This window comes from Panicum virgatum, chromosome 7N (genome assembly GCF_016808335.1).
Source record: "Panicum virgatum strain AP13 chromosome 7N, P.virgatum_v5, whole genome shotgun sequence".
In the NCBI taxonomy this organism is placed as follows: Eukaryota; Viridiplantae; Streptophyta; class Magnoliopsida; order Poales; family Poaceae; genus Panicum; species Panicum virgatum.
Genome location: NC_053151.1, coordinates 16450929 through 16470097, shown reverse-complemented (window position 1 = coordinate 16470097; position 19169 = coordinate 16450929). Strand labels below are relative to the sequence as shown.

General features: G+C 47.2%; 1 pseudogene; it reads right to left on the bottom strand.

The window, feature by feature from the left end:
* LOC120682936 overlaps positions 1 to 19169 on the bottom strand; it is a 32579-nt pseudogene that overhangs the window by 312 nt on the left and 13098 nt on the right.

Here is a 19169-nt window from a genome sequence, read left to right as displayed (position 1 = left end):
TGTGATTGGACACAAAATATCCAAATGATTTTCAGTGGTCTAGTACAAAAATGTTTCTACATACGGTCTTCCAAAACAAAAATGAACTGAGAAAGACACAAATATTAGAGCAATATTGTTGTCAGTGAGTATTGTGGATGGTCTAAACAATGATATTGATGCCATTAAAAACCTTATACTTCCATTTTTATAAAGGTAATATACTGAATCCATTACATGTTTAAATGATGAAAAGACTTACGTGTCCAAGGAGGTTAATAAAGTCACCGTATCTATGAAAACTTGATGTCCTTTTTCCACTAACAATCTCAAGAGTTAGCACACCAAAGCTGAATACATCGGATTTGACTGAAAAGAGGCCCTCTGAAGCATACTCCGGAGCCATATAACCACTGAAAGGAAATATTGAAGTTAAGTTAGTATTGGTGCATTTCTGTATATATACCAAGTACGTACTGAACCATAAGAAAATCTTACTATGTCCCAACAATCCTTTGTGTATTGCCTTCATTATCAGTTGTGCTGAATATTTTTGCAAGCCCGAAATCTGAAATTTTAGGGTCCAACAGAATGTTGCCTGCTTTTAGATCTCTGTGGATGACGCGCAACCGAGAGTGCTTATGCAAGTACAGAAGACCTTGTGCTATTCCATCTATTATCGCTAGACGTTTACTCCAATCTATTAAAGTTCTTCTTGTTTCATCTGCAAATTTGTTCAAAATGGTATACTAAACAAAAACTGATTTAATAGTAAGACGAGTTAAGGAATCATGATTTTACTAGGACTAAGATACTGTGAGAAGTAATACCAAAAATAAAGAAATCCAAGCTTTTGTTTGGCAAATACTCATAGATCAATATTTTCTCCTGTCCCTGGTAACAGCATCCCAAAAGCCTGACCAGGTTTGTGTGTTGGAGCTTAGCTATGAGTTGAATTTCATTTTTGAACTCTGTTAAGCCTTGCCCTGAATGGGAAGAAAGTCTCTTCACTGCTATCTCCAACCCATCAGAAAATTGGCCCTGGAGATAAATGCAATAGAGATCAATTAGTGACACAATTTTGAACAGTTAACTGTCTATCGGCTTGATTGATCTTATGAACAAGACTAAGATGATAATCTGCTAAAGCAAAGTTAATTTGAATTATATGTAATGAATGAATAACAAAGAAAATTGTTTCTCAGCATGGTCTAAGCTCATCTCTTTATCTTTTACTCTCTTACCTTGTATACAGGACCAAAGCCTCCTTACCCGAGTTTGTTTGCTTCTGAGAAATTATCGGTTGCTTCTAATACTGAGAGAAGTCATAAATCGTGAATTCTGAGCTCCTTGCTTCTAGTCCCCAAATTAGTGCTTCATCTTCAAGCGGGGTCATCTTACCTAGAGTCGATGTGTGTGACACTTTGACTTAATTTAGCATATATACACTCATACACATAATATGTCTATGTAGAAATCTGACCTTTTATGTGCTTTCTCAATCTTAATGAAACAACTATGCAGATAAACAGTGCTATTAGTGCCGCCACCAAGGCAATGACCAAACCTATGAGTATGGATTCTGTATATTCAGAGTCAGTGCCAAAGGTTAGTTGCCTGCAATCCTGAAATGGTGATAATGAAAGTAATAATCTAATCTTTATTTAGTAAAATTTTGTGGAATGAAAGGGCATATGTCTGCCTACTCTTGCATTTTGGCGATAATGGTAGCGGAGCAGCAGGCTGCGGTGCTGGAGTTGGAGCAGGATTCGACAACCCAGAGCTCCACATTGTCTCGCCGGCATAGAACTTATTTGTATCGTACCTCAGATTACACCTCAGACCAAGAACACGTCCTCCTTGCCGCTGTCACACCCTGAAATTTTTGGATTTCAGGCTGTGATAGAAATTAAAAAAATAAATAAACAATTTTCTCAATATTTACTTTTCTTCACAGGGAATTTAGTACAGAAGAAAATGTATAATGGTTGTTTTCCAAAATTAAATAAGGTTGTTCTTCTGTGTTGCGTTCATGCCGCAATGCATTATTTTATTGCTTGTTGTTCAACTCGAGTTTAAATTCTCTTGAATTTAAATTTGAATTGAATGTGTTTAAGTTATTTTCAAAAATGGAAAACCCTTTCTTCCTCCCTAAACCTTTTTCAGCCCAAACTGGCCCAACTCCCCTTCCTCATTCCCCTTTTCCTTTTCCTTCCCGCGGCCCAAAACCCCATCGCCGGCCCGTTCCCATTTCTTTTCCTCAGGCCCAGCCCGTCCCGGCCTTCCCCTCCCGCAGCCCACCGACAGGCAGGGCCCTCCTGTCGGGGTCGCCCCTTACCTCCCGTGCCCGAGCCGGACTCTCGGTGGAGTCCGACCCGGCCACGCGTGCACCGCCGCGGCCTCTCTTGGCCCACACGCCAAGGCCCCAACCCCGGCCTATAAAAGCGACGCCCGCGCACCCCTGGAACCCCAACCCGAGCTGCAGCCGCCGCCCAGTTCGCGCAAACCCTAGCCATCTGCTCCGCCCGGTCTTGTTCGCTGTCGCCGCCATCCGCCATGCGCCGCCGCGAGCTCCGCTCCGCCCGCTCTAGCTCTGCGCCACCGCCCTAGATGAGTTGCCCGCGCCGCGCGCTTGCCCCTAGTGCAAACCGCGCTCGAATCGAGCACCGGAGGACCAAATTTGGTCTACACCGGCGAGGTGCCGCCGCCCCTAGCTCGCCGCCGGTCGCTTGCGCCGCCGCCAGCCGCACCAACCCGTCCTGGCCCGTTAGATCGCGATCCGACGTACCGGATAAGATCTGACCCGAGTCAAACAAGCCTTATACCGGTCAACCAGGGAACTTTTACAAAAGAGACCCTCGGTTTCATGCAAATCAACCCGCGGTCCATGCTAGGTGAAAAGAATTTTCAAATCAGTCCTTTCTTTTATGGTTTAACCCCTGAGCTTCTCCAAAATAGGACCCGCCATCCTTAGTGAGTTGTTTTGCAAGCTAGCCCCTGTAGTTTAGGTTTAATCTTGTTTTAGTCCCTGGTTTCTTTAGAGCTAGCCTATGGAAGTTTAAATCTATCGCAAACAAGTCCTTAGAACCTTGTTTTAGCTATATCTTTCACGTTTTAACTCCGTTGTTATCGATTCTCGCGCTCACATGATCCTTGTGACGTGTTGTAAGGATCACCGTGGTGTCCGACCCTAGAGGGGGAGGGGGTGAATAGGGTCGCTAATCGCTTTCTATCCTAGGGCTCAATCTATTTGCATAAAATAAACCTAACACGTCCTACACATGCTAGTTATGACTAAGGTTTATTTATACTACTCTCTACTTACCCCTAAAAGACTTGCAACCTATAGCCAATCCTAATCAAACTAACTAGGAAAGTAAAGGCACGCAAGAGAAAGTAAATGCGGAAACGTAATACGGTAAGTAAAGAGGTAAGAGAGAGAATATGCAAACTCCCGTGAAGACACCAAGACACACGATTTAACGTGGTTCGGTTAGGACACCAAGTCCCTCCCTACGTCCACGGCCACTTGTCCAACAAGAACAAGTGTGATGCCAAGTCTCTTCGCTTGATCACCGTCTTGCGTTCACCACCAAGGCTTACGGCAAGCAAAGGCTAAGTGACCCCAAGTCACCAAGACAAGGCCACCGCCACCATCTCTCTCGAAGCGTCACCAACGGCACCGTCTTCACTAATGGAGCTTCTCACCAAGAGGGGTCTCCTTCCCCGCACAAAGTGTCGTTGCCTTTCCACACAAAGTCGGAGGGTCACACAACGAGTACACAAGATGCTTGCCGCAGCAAGACTTCTCTCAAGGTAGCTCTCGCAAGAACTAATCCCTATTACAAGCACTAAGCACTCTCACAAGTGTGCTTAAGCCTATATGATGTACAATGAAGCTCTATGGTGGTTGGAGGTGTTCTTCAAGTGTAGTATGCTTCCTTAGTCTCTAGCAACCTCAAATGACCCGGCCTTGGAGGTATATAAAGGCAGCCCAAGCAAATATAGCCGTTGGAGAAAAGCTGCCAGAAAAACACTTAATGCCGGTTAATCCGACGCTCCTCCAAAAGCCATCATCGGTTCAACCAGTGATACTAAACTGCCCGCCTCAAAAACTAGCCGTTACGTGTACGGGCAATCAACCGATGCTGCGTCGGTTTAACCGGTGAGTGTAGCTGTCATGTGAACTCTGAAAATAAACTCTCTGGACAACTGCACCGACGTTCACCAAGACCCTATCGTTGGTTCATCCGGTGTATAGACCTTGCCTCAGCTTCTGGGTCCATTGCACCGACGTATTCAACTTCCTTAATGTCGGTTCAACCGGTGATACTAAACTTCCTGGTGTGCTCCAAGTCAATGCACCGACGTATATAATTTTCTCAGTGTCGGTTTAACCGGTGATACTAAGTATCTCTGTCTTGATTTCTTTGACTCGGATTTCTTCACGGTCTCTTCAATTCTTGTCCCTTGGACCATCGTAGGGGCGGCCCTTCGGGCCTAGCTACGCCTATCTTCTCTTTGTCATCACTTGAACCTAAAATCCTGAAAATGGTCATCTTAACAATCATATTAGTCCAAGTGTTGTGTGTGTCATCAATCGCCAAAACATTATATTGAAATATGGCATGAGAGGCCATTTTCGCTACAATCTCCCACTTTTTGGTGATTGATGACAACACAACCAAAGCAAGCAAGATGAATTGCAAGAATATGAAATTGATACCAATTTGAAAAGTTAGAAACTACTTAGCTTGCTCGGATGACATTTCAATGCTCATTTAAAAAGCCACCGGCATTTGATTAGCCCATAGGACGAAATGCTTCCGGCTTGATAGCAATTGTGAAACAATGGCTTGTGGCCAATGTAAGACAATTGTGCGGTTTGAACCATATGAGCAATGAAAATTTTGTACCTTAGTCCATGGGATCATCAAATTGCACTTCTCCCCCACATTGACTGTACCTTAGTGTTGTCGGTCAAAACCCAACGGCGAGTAGCGACGGGCAACACGAAGAGCCGGGAGGTTGCCGGGGCGCTGGTAGGCACTGCTCCCTCGTCGACGGCCCGCAATTCCGTCACGCGCCCGAAGGTTCTGTGGAAAACCGGGCGTGCCACCTGACCTATACCTGATCAGAAGGGTGTGAATGTGCTCCGAACAGTTTCCTGCGTACAAAGACACGTGTAAACGTAAGTCCGAGCCATGGTCGGCTCCCCGGGATGACTCTTGCATCAGCTTTAAAGAGCCGATCGAGTCCCGGTGTCGGATTGGATCTGCATCTATCCAGATACTGATAAATAAAGCAAATAACTATAAAGCTGCTTCAATTAAATCTAGCTAATCTAATCCACGATGGTAAAAGCTTCACTGCTAGATCGGAATATCCTACACGCGACTAGGCCTAATGAACGTAACAGACAACTGAACCAGAACCCAAAACAGAGGCCTAAGAACTAGCCAGAGCCGATTCCCGGAACAATCCCTATCAAGGCCAAGATAAAGCATCTACTTCGCCACCGGATCATCCAATCCGTTTGCAAGGCCTAACCTAGCAGATATTACGCCAACTCCTAAGATAAGAGCAAACCATAACAGATTAGATCTACTAGACATAAAAGAAGCAGGGTGTTGCCTCTGTGTGACTAATTCTATACGACAAGAACTAGCATGAGATTGAAACGTGACAGCACAGAGACAACGTGATATTCGTAGATGATAAGCAATGAAGCACAATAAATCTACTAAAAGCCATGCTACGAACATCAGGATAACTAGCATTACTCGCCATAAAAAACACTTCAGTACAAGTAATGCCAAGGTAAAAGCAAGAACAACGCTGCCCTGATCGCAAGAAGCGATCAGGGCAGCATGGCGCTTACTTGGATGAAACCCTAGGATTAGGGGTGGCGATGCGTCGAGAGTTGTTGTTTGTGAGACGTGATGACGCTCTCCTTTACGAATAACAAAGGGTACATATTTATAGTCCGGAGACTTGGGAAACAATCTAAACTAATCTTGTCCCGATTGGACTCTATCTCTAATCTTGAACTAAATCTAAAATACATGGCCCATGTGGCCCAAATGCTCACGCAGGAACCGATTTACAAGTCTTCTTAATCTTCTGCTTTAGGCCCATCTTGCTTTGGGCCCATAAATTAATCCTGTTAATTTATGGCGATAACACATGCCCCCCTGATTTTGGCAATGATAGTTCCAAAACCAATCTGTCGCTTCATCTTCCTGTTAATGCTCATTAAACACACTGTAACCACCAAGGAAGACGCAACGTCTCTGCAACTGGCTCCTCGTAGAATGTGAAACTGCCGATCCGTCTCCCATCATTTACTATTTAACCTCACCCCGAATCGGCTCTTCTCCACAGCAAACTCCTTCTTCCTCCCAAAGCCAATAACGCAGAAACCCCAATCCTCCAGCACCAGCAATGGCGATCTCCTCTTCCTCCGGCTCCAACTCCTTTGGAGATTCCTCTTCTTCCTCTTCTCCCTCTTCCATTGATCCTATCTCAGAGAGCCGAGAGCCGACCCCTGAATGGGACCCAACAGCAGCCTACGAGGCACTGGCTCCTCTGCACTGGGATGCAGAGGAGTTCGACTTCGGGGTCGCCTCCGAGGAGGATGAACCCACGACCGAAGGAGAGGAAGACCTCCAATTCCTATTCCAAGAGGAACTGGAGAGCAGCGAAGATGATGCCTTCTCCTGGGAAGGAGCCGACTCCTCCGAAGAGATCGGCTCTTCCTCCAGCGACAACACGGCGGCAGGAGGAAACCCCCACCAATTCCTCAAGGCCCCCTCGGAGGGGAGCGAAGAAGGAAGCAGCAGCGGCGGCGGACGAAGCAGCAGCAGCGCCGATGACAGCGGTAATGGCAGCAGCGACGACGACGACGATGATGACGACGGCGGAGACGCACCATCGCGAGGCCCGAAGCGCCGTAGGTATTTAGATACCTACGACTGGTAGATGTAGGTAGCATCGTAGGAGTAGGATCACAAAGCCGAAGGATTATTTCCTTTGTAAAATCGGCTTCCCTTGTAATGAACTTTCCTTTAATGAAATCGAGTTTCTTCAATTTTGTGTGTCTTCGTTTACTTTCCAAAAAGCCGATGGCAACGCATCAGACTTCCATAAATATCCAAGAGCCGACAAAATTCAAACTAGAAGCAACCCGCACAAGAGTAGAATATCGCTTCCAGCTTGAACCGAACTCGACGCACTCTCAAATTCGAGTGTAATTCGAAAACCAAGCTCTACAAATCTGAGTAAGAACTCCCCAAGCAGCCGGAATTCGAATCAGAGCCTACAGCAATCAAACCCTAAGTCAACAGATCTGAACCATGGCAGATTCTGCAGCTCATACGACAAGCTCTGCAACCGATGATACGGCAATCTGCGGTCTAAAGGTAATATTCGGCCTAATCCTTTAGTTTTCTTCAGCTTACTAAGCTTCTAAAACTAAAACTCTGAAACATGACACCATACGTATACTTCTGAATTTCTGAACTTCAGGTGTCAAACATCCTTCTGCTGCATCCCTCCAATCCAAAATCTTTCTGTCTTGGCCCACAAACCCATGAAAACCCCACAAATTTGATCTCTTGTGAAGCAAATAGGATCCCTTTTGTGAGTCAAAACATCGATCTGAACCTCTGGGCCGACTGCTTAAGAGACTGGCCTAATCCACCTGAGAGCTGGATTACATGGTACAGCAGAGTAGCAAATGGTCACATGCCCTTATGGAAGGATTTAAACATAGCCGATGCACTTAGTTTATCACTGTCACCCCTTGACAAAGGTGAAAATCTCCTGAAAACTATCGGCTATTTCTAGTCTGATGCTCTGAATTGTTTCCTCTTTGGTCATGGACCCATGACCCCTACTCTGCTGGATGTCACCATGATCACTGGACTAGACATTAGCTCTCCTAATCCTACTGCTCACAAAATGGCAGAAGTCCCCTTTAAACTTTCTTCCAAGGTTAACTGCACAAACTGGGGTACTTACATGAGTCAGCACATGAAAACAAAAGGTCCAGTGACTGAGAAGGAACACACAGCCTTCTTAAATCTTTGGCTAGAGCTCTTCATCTTCTGTGGTCCTTCTTTAGCTCCAACTAAGAACTATCTTCCCTTGGCCTATCACTTGGCCCATGGTAATCACACCGGCCTAGGCAAACTTTTTCTTGGAGAAACATATAGATATCTCCATTTGATGACATCTAACTTTCTTAACAAAAAGAAACTGAGAACTGGAGGCCCTTGGTGGTTTATTCAGTTGTGGGCACAATTGTACTTCCAGCACCATATTCCCAACTTCCAAGGTCTGACCAAGAACTCCTTCCCTGACGAGAATGGCAAACCAATTAGATGTACTAGTTATGGCCATGCTTTATTCAGTCTCCCTGGCAGTAAACTGAATTCAGCAGATGCAGCAAACTGGTTCAGAGTGTTCTACAAAGGACTAGATAATCCCTTATATTTCCCATTTACTGAATCTGAATCCTTCGAAAAACCAACTGCCTTCAGACTAGATAGTTTTGCCGATGACGACAGCACTCGGCATCTGTATTCTTTGATGATTCGAACAGGCTTCCTTCCTGTTGGCATCAGCACCTCTAATAGAATTATCAAGCCAGGTTATGAATCTTACCAGCCAGTCATAGCAGCTCGGCAATTTGGCCTAGGACAGGTCCCTCCCCACTTCCATATTCACCACTTGGTAGAGAGCAGAGCCGATCTGCCTGATGGTCTCACTAGCTCAAGATGCTATAACATGTTTGATGACCTCCACATTCCAATACCAGCCGATCTGTCCTTCACATTCTCATCAATCGGCTTCAGCACATGGTGGGGAATATGGAAAACACATGTATTCAGGAAAGCTCTAGGTCCTCAACTGCAGCAAATCGATCCTGAATACATAATCCCCGAGGAAGAGGTACTGAATTTATGCATTTTATTCCTCCCAAATCCTCTATTCCTTTCTCTTGGCTAAACCTGCTCATCCTGTTAGCAGCAACAAGATGGTCCAGAACCTATGACCAGCACTGGGGAGCCATTTCACTTCCTTCCAACTGCTCCTGATGTACTCTTCTGTAAAGGATCACCACCAATGAAGAAAGTGATAATGACTGTTCAGCCAGACTTACTTCAGTCGGCTTCCAAACGAAGACAAACTTCTGCAAGCGTTGCCCCCCGAATCTTGACCAAGAAAAGGAAGATGATCACAAGGCGAGTGGTCAAGAAACCAGCACCAACTTCCCCAAATCCATCAGAGTCCAACACCAACCAGGTAACTCATCATTCAAAAACTTCTTCTTTATTTCATACATATGTACTCTGGTTGACTGTAATTCTATTTCCAGGATGCAGCTAAAGAAATCCCCAATGTAGAAAGCCTGGATCAACATGAGATGGCTGCAACTCCTGATGCACTAATGGATGCAAACGAGGAACAAGCTGATACAGTCGACGTTCTTGACGTCAACACCAGCTCTGATAGGACGATTGCTCCTGAACCGCCCAACACTTCTTCTTCAGAACAGGTAACATTACGAAACCAATTCTGAACCAGCCGATAACCCCATAAATACATCTTGCTCTAACTCTAGATATGCCCATAGGGCTTTGATATTTCAGGTTTGCTTTCCTTCGACCCGGCATCAATGGGTCTGACTGTCCCTGAAGCAGAAACATCATCTCTGCAGCAATCGGCTAACTTGGCACATCAGCTTCAACTCATCAAGGATCTTCTATCTGCTCCAATTACTGCTCTAGTTGATGATTCCAGCAAGATAAAAAACATCTTCGAGCAAATAGAATCCCAACTCCCGGAGCCATTGCAAATCAAGCTCTGGTCAGCCAGCAACCTTCCATTCTTTCGGATAGAAGTCAGTAAAGCACAACAAAGGATGGAAGCACGTCGCTCTCAAGCTTCTCTGAAAGCTGACATTACCCAAAAGTGCAAGGCCCTCAACCAGAAGAAGGCAACTCTAGATATCAAAGCTGATGTTTCTGCCAACATGAATCGACTCGACCTCCTGAAGAAAGAACTGGCGGAACTCGAAGAAAAGGTCCGCACCACCAAGGAACTCATCCAGGCCGAGGAAACTTCCATTGCAAACTACAAACAAGAAACCCAGGAAATAGCCGAGCAGATACAAGCAGAGTTTGCAGAGATCAGCACCTTGAGTCGGCAGATAGTTACAGGCGATGACAAGGATGACGAAGCGATTGTAGCACGAGCAGACGCCGTCCGTACTGAAGCCATCCATGCCATAGAAGAATTCCTGAACCAGTAGATAGGCTCAAGAGATAATGAGTACTGCCTGTTAACCTGAAACTCGCAACTGTTTTAAAAACATCTTAAGTCAATGGTTACACATCGGCTGTTCGCTTCTCATATATTTTTACTAGCCAACTCAACGTGTTGGCCTGTCATGATTACAGCCAGATGGATCTCATCGGCACTTGTTACTCACTCTCCCACATGCTCGGGAAGTATTTCTTGAGGTGCTGACCATTGACAGCAACAGGAAACTTGACACCGTCCAATTCCTCGAGCATATACGCATTCCTAGGCAAAACCTGATCAACCTTGTACGGCCCGTGCCAAGTTGGAGACCATTTACCAAACTTTTTATCTTTAGTTCCTAATGGCAATACTGCCTCCCAAACCAAGTCTCCAACTTGGAAATCCTTAGGCTTGACCTTCTTGTTGTACGCACGGGCAACTTTAGCTTTATTTTCCTTGATCTTTTCCAATGACCAAAGTCTTAGATTGTCAGGTCCTCCATGTTGTCATTCATCAAGGCTGCATACTGTTCAGCAGATAAATCATTCTGAAATTCAACACGCCTTGATCCGGCCGTGATCTCCCATGGTAGCACAGCGTCTTGGCCATAGACTAAATGGTACGGCGACATCTTGGTGGACCCATGACACGAAATACGATATGCCCACAAAGCTTCTGATAACACCTCATGCCAGCGCCTAGGATATTCATCGATCTTTCTCTTTATGAGCTTGATGAGGCTCTGGTTGGATGCTTCAGCCTGTCCATTAGCTTGGGCATAATATGGAGATGATCTGATCAGCTTAATCCCCATGTCATCGGCAAACTTTCTGAACTCCTCCGATATAAAGACCGACCCTCCATCGGTCGTAATGGTCTGAGGGATCCCGAATCTGTGAATGATGTGCTCTTTGACAAAGTTGATCACATCTCTTGATGCTACTGACCTCATGGGCACTGCCTCCACCCACTTTGTAAAATAATCTGTGGCAGCTAAGACCCATTGGTGACCTTTACTAGATGACGGGTTGATCTGACCAATCATGTCCATGGCCCAACCTCTAAATGGCCACGGTTTGATGATCAGATTCATTACTGATGCTAGCACTATCTGAATCTTGCCGAATCTCTGACATGCTTGACATCCTTTATAATATTTGAAACAATCTTCAAGCATAGTGGGCCAGAAATAACCCGATCGCCTAATCAGCCACTTCATCTTATGAGCCGATTGGTGAGTACCGCAGGCTCCTTCATGAACCTCATGCAAGAGCCGATTTGACTCTGAAGGTCCCATACATTTAAGCAGTAGTCCTTCCAAGGTCCTGTAGAACATGTCATCCCCTATCAGAACATACTTCATGGCCTTGAGTCTTATCCTTCTGGGTGCCCCCCGAGCCGAATCTTTTAAGTAGTTGAAGATATCGGCTCTCCAGTCTCCGGGTTCTAGAAACTGAACCTCCACATCGACTCCATCGGCTGTCTCCTTGTAGCCAGAAGCCATCTGTGCCAAATCATTGGCTTCATTGTTCAGAGTCCTGCGTATCCAGTGGAAATTGATGTACCTGAATCATGACATCAACTCACGGCACTGCACCCAAATCGGGAAAAGAGCTTCACTCTCACATCTATATTCCTCCGTGAGCTGAGAAATCACCAACTTTGAATCTCCAAAAATTTCCACCGCTTCTGCTCCAGCTTCGAGGAGTAGTTCCATCCCTCTGCGAACGGCTTCATATTCCACCAGATTATTGGTGCATGGGGCAGTCATTCTGATAGAAAAGGAGTAAGTCGCCCCACGAGGCGACACCAACAGAATTCCCACACCGCACCCATCATCACAAGCCGATCCGTCAAAGAACATAGGCCAAGCACGAATAAATACCGCAGCAATATCAGTGCTGATCCTGTCTGCAACAAGATCCGCCAGTGCTTGTCCTTTGACTGCTTTTGCAGGGTGGTACCGGATATCGAACTCTGACAATGCAAACATCCATTTTCCAAGTCGGCCTTTCAGGACAGGGGCCGACAGCATGTGCTTTATGACATCCGATTTGCATATGACAATTATTTCCACCGAGAGTAAAATATGACGAAGCTTCGTACATGTAAAATATAAGCAAAGGCAAAGCTTCTCGATTTCAGGGTACCTGGTCTCGGCGTCTAACATGCGTCTGCTGAGGTAGAAAACCACCCTCTCCTGTCCGTCATGCTTCTGGACCAACACTGAAGCAATGGAACTGTCACCCACGGATAGGTACACGTAAAACGGCCTATCATGCTAAGGAGGAACCAACACTGGAGGCTTTGACAAATATTCTTCGATTTCATCGAAAGCTTGCTGCTGTTCTGCCCCCCAGCGAAACTCATCATCGGATTTGATCTTCACCAAACCCATGAACGGCTCAATGCGTCCAGACAGATTAGAGATAAATCGTCTGACAAAGTTAATTTTACCGATGAGCTTCTGCAATTCTTTCTTCGTAGTAGGTGGTTTCATCGTCTTCACAGCTTCTTGACTCTTTAGGCCGATCTCAATTCCCCATTCATGCACCAGGAATCTCAGAAATTGACCGGCCGATACGCCGAAGGCACACTTCTTTGGGTTCATTTTGAGCCCAAACCTTCGAGTCTGTTCTAGAACTTGGCGCAGATCTTCTAGATGCCCCCCAGCTGATTTGGACTTGACCACAACATCATCAATGTAGATTTCTACCAATTTGCCGATGAGATCATGAAAAATGTAATTCATGGCACGTTGGTACATTGCACTGGCATTTTTCAGTCCAAAGGTCATAACCAAGTACTCGAACAAACCGACTGCGCCTGGCACTCTGAACGCGGTCTTGTTCACGTCTTCCGGGGCCATGAAGATCTGGTTGTAACCGGCATTGCCGTCCATGAAACTCATCATTTTGTGGCCAGCAGCTGCGTTGATCAACGTCTCTGCAACAGGCATCAGGTATTCGTCCTTCGGCGTTGCTCTGTTGAGATCTCTAAAATCGACGCAGACACGCCATCGGCCATCCTTCTTTTGCACCGGTACCACGCTGGAGATCCATTCTGCATAACGGCACGGCCTGATGAACCCAGCATCTAGCATCTTCTCCACCTCTTTCTTGACTTCTTCTAGGACTTCAGCCTTCATCTGACGTGCTCGTTGCTGAAATGACCGAAACCCCTTCTTGAGCGGGAGCCGATGCTCGATGATGCTTCTATCCAGACCGGGCATCTCAGTGTAGTCCCATGCAAAACAGTCCTGGTACTCTTTCATTAATGCAATCATCTCCTCACGCAAGACCGGATCCAACTTCTTGCTGATAAATGTCGGACGTTGCTTATCCCCAGGACCGATGTCAACCTCTTCCAAATCGTCAGCTGACGTGAACTCGTATCCTAGTTTGCCGTCGTCTGAAAAACCAGCTGCGAACGCAGGCGAGTCTTCGTTATCCGCAAGATCAGCGGCGAACACAGGGAGATGACAAGAAAAATTATTTGGCCAACCGCACGGGCTGGCCGCTTCTATACTTCCATTATCATTCGGAACCAAATAGTCGATGAGTGGCCAACTGCCAGAGCAGTCCATCGTATGTACATGATGTAAGAATTCCAAACACAAATAGGACTTTTCTATTTTTTGCGACCGGCCTCTCTATCAGCATGCCAGGATGCATCTACTCTGTGAGGCCAGTGGATAAGACCAGCCTCAGTCTGTTTTTTGTCGCTTTGATCCGATCACAATCTTCCAGGGCGATCCCTGAGATCGGCTCTTGCCCATCCGCATCCCAAGTGTTCATGTCTGCGAGGGAAACCTCGCTGGAATCATCTGCACGGACTACCTCCACTTTATCACCATCCCATTGAACGAGATACTGATGCATTGTGGAAGGGATACAACAGTTGGCGTGGATCCAATCCATCCCAAGCAATACCGTATATGTACTCTTGCTGTTGACGATGAAGAACGAAATCGGGATGGTCTTGCGGCCAACTGTCAGCTCCACATTAAGAACCCCCATTGCTTCTAATGGTTGTCCATTGAAGTCATTGAGCATCACATTGGTCTTGATCAGATCAGCAGAAGAACGACCCAATTGGCGCAGCACAGAGTACGGCATTAGGTTGACTGCGGCGTCAGTGTCGACCAACATCCTGTTTACAGGCTTGCCGTCGATGAAGCCCTTGAGATACAATCCCTTCAGATGCTTGTTGCTTTTCTCCTTGGGATTCTCTAAGATGATTGGCCGCGGGCCGAGATCCAGCTGCGCGATGGCCAATTCTTCTGATTGGGGTGCCCGAAATTCCGATGGGAGCACGAACACCATGTTCACATCAGCCGATAGCTTCTCATCGGCTTTTGTCTGCTTGGGGCGCCACTCCTTCCTTGGAGGGCGCCTCTCCTCCCTTCGCGGTCGCCTGACTTGCTCCGCGAGATCCGGACGCGCCTTCCTCAGCACGTCGAGGTACTTTGCTTCTGCCTCTTCTAGGTTGCGCAAACGCTGCACTCTGTGCTTCTGCGAGCAATTAAGCCCGTCAGGACACCACCGTGGGCGATGGTACCTGTCTCCTTCTTCTGGCTCGGAATCACCCCTGGACGGGCGCCTCACATGATCGTCTTGACGTGTTCTAGGCCCTAAGCGCCGGAACACCGATGTCTCGTCCCGCTGGCGCCCTCGAGGCCTGAAGAACGGGCAATGCCAGTGGTCGCGTATAGCCTGGCGTCTCCCCAGTGTCCTTCCTGTGTGGTGCTCGTACTCGTCCTCTTCCAATTTGTATCGGCGGCGCAGCTTGTACTGGTACTGGTACTTTTCCAGAAGCCGATTAGAAACTGGAAGCTGGTTGCGGATGTGATGCACTTGCTCTTCAGTCACATATTGCTGCTCCAGCTCGTGTTCATCCTGCGGCCGTTTGCCAGAAGCGGCCTCTCTCCTCTGCTTGTCATGGCGGCGCATAGGTCCCACCATGTTGATCTGGAATGCTAGATCCTGGCCCTCGGATCCGAAGTCCGACAGCTCCACGACATTAACTTGCGGGAAGGGCCTCGTGTCAACCTTCATTGTGTGTTGAGCCAGGATTAATCGGCCTTGCTCGATAGCCGATTGGATCTGACGACGCAGCTCCTTGCATTAACCCGTGGCATGAGTGAACGAGTGGTGCCATTTGCAGTACAGCCTCCCCTGCAGCTCTTGTGCCGTCGGTAGCTTGTGATTCTCTAGGAGCTTCAGCTATTTTTCCTTGAGGAGCAGATCAAATATCTGCTCTGCTTTCGTCACGTCAAAGTCGAAGCCCTTCACAAGCCCCTCCTGTTTGATCCACTTGCACGGGATAGGGTTTGCCCCCCGAGTCCACTCTGCTACGGCCACTTCTTGCTCCTCGCCAGAGTCGTCAGATTCATCCGCCTGGGCCATATTTACATGGCGCTTGAACTTGTCTTGGTACAGCTCAGGATGATAATGCTCATATGCCATAAGCTTCTGCACCAGGTGCGCCAGAGACGTGAACTCCAACTGAAAAGCCAGATCCTTGATCGGCTTAGCGAGTCTCAGAACAGCCAAATTGACTGCCTCCTTCTCTGTGATGCGCGATGAGTAGCATCGGTTCTTGACTTCTCTGAAGCGCTGTATGTACTCCGACGCGGTCTCTCCTCGCTTTTGCCTGACTTGGGCGAGGTCGGCAATTCCAGCTTCAGCAGCCTCTGAGTGGTACTGGGTATGGAATTGATCTTCCAGCTGCCTCCAAGTTCGAATCGAATCCTGAGCCAATGACGCGTACCATCCGAAAGGTGGGCCTGTAAGGGGCTGGCCGAAGAACCGGACCCTCAGAGGATCCGATACTGAAATCATCCCAAGCTGCGTTAAGTATCGGCTCACATGCTCTATGGAGCTGGCCCCTTCTGACCCGTTGAACTTGGTGAACTCAGGAAGCCGATACTTGGGCGGCAACGGGATCAAGTCATAATCACTTGGATACGGCTTGGAATAGCCGATCGCTTTCCTCTTGGGCAGGATACCAAACTGGTCTCTCAGTATTGCACTGACCTGCTCCACACTAAGAACTCCTGGGGCCGATGGCTCAGCACTCGGCCCAGTAGCGTACTTTGCCAGCCACGCTTGTTTCTCCGCATCTACTCCAGAAGCTCCTGGGTTTACCATCTGCACCAAGCGTGTTGGATTGACGCTGTCAGGGATGTAGGCGCACCTGTAGCCATGCGGGATCTCCTTGGGTGGCTCGGTGAGGAATTGGCCTTCTCCAGGATCGCCGCCGATCTTATGGACGACGTAGATCGGCGAATTTTGTGGTCTTGGGGCCGCAAATGAGAACGGCAATTGCGGCCTAGAATGCAGTGCAGCTTCCTCTATGTGACTCCCCAGGGTTGGCCCCGATGGAGAGTACTGGTTCTTGATTATTTCCTGGATGACGCGGTGCGCCATGCGTTCAAGCTCGTTCATCAGGCTCTGAGAGTGCCGATGAAGCGAATGGGCCACCATGTAGTTCATCTCCTGACGTAGGGCCCTGGTGCGCTCCTCTGATGGTACAGACAGATCCACGTTGTCGAGAGCGCCTTCTGGCGAGAACCCCTTCCACCTGATGCCATGGTTGCGGGTCCTCTCAAAAGAGCCGATGAGATTGGCTTCCAGCAGAGCTTTGATCTCATCATACTTCTTCTTGTGTTCAGGAGAGAGCTCTTCATATGTGACGGGCTTGGGAGCGGGTTCTTGATCTTGAGCTCCAGACATTGTTGCCGAGAAGGGTCCCACCAGGCGTGCCAGAATGTGTTGTCGGTCGAAACCCACCGGCGAGTAGCGACGGGCAACACGAAGAGCCGGGAGGTTGCCGGGGCGCTGGCAGGCACTGCTCCCTCGTCGACGGCCCGCAATTCCGTCACGCGCCCGAATGTTCTGTGGAAAACCGGGAGTGCCACCTGACCTATACCCGATCAGAAGGGTGTGAATGTGCTCTGAACAGTTTCTTGCGTACAAAGACACGTGTAAACGTAAGTCCGAGCCGTGGTCGGCTCCCCAGGACGACTCTTGCATCAGCTTTAAAGAGCCGATCGAGCCCCGGTGTCGGATTGGATCTGCATCTATCCAGATACTGATGAGTAAAGCAAATAACTATAAAGCTGCTTCAATTAAATCTAGCTAATCTAATCCACGATGGTAAAAGCTTCACTGCTAGATCAGAACATCCTACACGCGACTAGGCCTAATGAACATAACAGACAACTGAACCAGAACCCAAAACAGAGGCCTAAGAACTAGTAAGAGCCGATTCCCAGAACAATCCCTATCAAGGCCAAGATAAAGCATCTACTACGCCACCGGATCATCCAATCCGTTTGCAAGGCCTAACCTAGCAGATATTACGCCAACTCCTAAGATAAGAGCAAACCATAACAGATTAGATCTACTAGACATAAAAGAAGCAGGGTGTTGCCTCTGTGCGACTAATTCTATACGACAAGAACTAGCATGAGATTGAAATGTGACAGCACAGAGACAACATGATATTCGTAGATGATAAGCAATGAAGCACAATAAATCTACTAAAAGCCATGCTACGAACATCAGGATAACTAGCATTACTCGCCATAAAAAATGCTTCAGTATGAGTAATGCCAAGGTAAAAGCAAGAACAACGCTGCCCTGATCACAAGAAGCGATCAGGGCAGCATGGCGCTTACTTGGATGAAACCCTAGGATTAGGGGTGGCGATGCGCCGAGAGTTGTTGTTTGTGAGACGTGATGACGCTCGCCTTTACGAATAACAAAGGGTACATATTTATAGTCCGGAGACTTGGGAAACAATCTAAACTAATCTTGTCCCGATTGGACTCTATCTCTAATCTTGAACTAAATCTAAAATACATGGCCCATGTGGCCCAAATGCTCACGCAGGAGCCGATTTACAAGTCTTCTTAATATTCTGCTTTAAGCCCATCTTGCTTTCGGTCCATAAATTAATCCTGTTAATTTATGGCGATAACACTTAGTCCATGGGATCATCAAATTGCACTTCTCCCCCACATTGACTATGTACCTCCCCCTATCACCATGCATCCTTTTGCATTGCATTTTCCATTCCTCCCCCTTGCTAATGGCATCATTTACTCCAAACTATTTGCTTGCTTTTAGGGTACATTTCTCCCCCTTTGTCATCAAACACCTAAAAGCTTCATAACCACTAGCAACAAGGAGCATTAGTAGCAAAATGAATTAACTTGGTGAGAGGTGTTTTACCTAGCCATGCCTCCCTATATCATTTATCTCTTTAACCTTTGGGAGTTATGGCTTGGTCTTCTTCTGTCTTGGAGAAGATCAGAATATCATCAATGAAGATCACCACAAAGACATCCAGATAATCCATGAAGACCATGTTCATCAGATGCATGAAGTAAGCCGGGGCATTAGTCAAGCCGAAGGACATGACTGTATACTCATATAGCCCGTACTTGCAGGTGAATGCCGTCTTCGGAATGTCCCCAGGACGGATCCTCAGCTGAAAGTAACCCGAACGAAGATCAATCTTCGAGAATATACGAGCACCTCGAAGCAGATCGAAGAGATCCTCAATACGGGGCAGTGGATGCTTGTTCTTGATAGTAACTGCATTCAGCTCCCGATAATCCACACACATCCTCTTCGAGCCATCCTTCTTATCTACCAGCAATAATGGAAAAGCCCAAGGAGAGAAGCTGCGACGGATATAGCCCTTGGCTAGCAACTCATCAATAGTCTTCTTAACTTCTTCATGCTCTATAGGTGCCATACGGTAGGGCCGCTTCGCAATAGGAGCTGTGCCAGGCAAGAGATCAATACAAAACTCAATGGCGCGTTCAGGCGGCATACCTGGCAGATCATCCGGAAAGACATCCGGGA